Raw genomic sequence first — 1,087 nt, 5'->3', positions numbered from 1 at the left:
TATATATATATATCCCTACTCTGACATGTGGTTGTGGCTTCTTTAGTCGAAATTGCAGTAACAGACAGACTTGTGCACACTTGCTGTGAAGCTCTGTGTATGCTTTTTAGAATGTACAGTACTGTACAGTATTATTCAATCCAGCATAGCTCCAAAGGAAGTGATAAGTAAGTATGGTAGTTTAAAAAAAGGGCGGATTGCTAATGAAGGTGACAAGAATATGATGAGCAGTAACGAAGATAATCAGAATGTGCAGAGCAACTATAGTAAGAAGAAGGTTTTTTATAAAAAAACATTGAATTAAAGAAAGATTATAAAAAGTCATGAGAGTGGTATTCATGTGACCAATCTGGCCTCATTTTATAAGATGGCGAAATCAACAATCTCAACTGTTTTGAAGAATAAAATGCCATCAAAGGAGCTAATGTGGCAAAGTGAGTATTAATGTTAACCAAACGAAGTACATATGTGCTGGAAGAGATGGAAAAAGGTTTTGTTAGTGTGGCTGAATGAGTAACAGCTGGCAGGTTATAGGGATAGGGAAGCTATGATCTGTGAAAAAGCCAGGAAATTGCACAGTGATTTACTGCAAGAAAACCCTTCTAAAAGTGCAACAAGTAATGAATTTAAAGCCAGTAGGGGGTGGTTTAATAAATTCTGCAAGAGAAGTGGTATCCACAGTGTGATAAGACATGGTGAGGCTTCTAGTTCTGGCAAAGATACTGAAACCTACAAAAAAGAATTTGCAGAATTCATCAAGGCAGAAGGACACATCACTCAACAAGTGTTTAACTGCAAAGAAACAGGGCTCTTCCAGAAGATGCTGAACAGAATCTATATCATGCAGAAGGAAAAAGCACTGCCAGGGCACAGATTGAAGGACAGATTGATTCTTTTGCTGTGTGCAAATGCAAGTGCTGATCTGAAGATTAAGCCACTACTGGTGTGCTTTTCCAGATCTCTCCTGCATTCAGGGAAAACAATGTGAAAAAGGCCATGTAGGGAACAGGGCAAGGGGACACTACCAGAACCCCTGCAGTGGGTCCTGGAATCTTGTGAGTCACAACAACACAATGCCAATTAAAGA

Source organism: Fukomys damarensis, unplaced genomic scaffold (assembly GCF_012274545.1).
Source record: "Fukomys damarensis isolate Sample0158 unplaced genomic scaffold, DMR_v1.0_HiC HiC_scaffold_39, whole genome shotgun sequence".
In the NCBI taxonomy this organism is placed as follows: domain Eukaryota; kingdom Metazoa; phylum Chordata; class Mammalia; order Rodentia; family Bathyergidae; genus Fukomys; species Fukomys damarensis.
The sequence above is the reverse complement of the archived record's forward strand: the minus strand, read 5'-3'. Positions refer to the sequence as shown.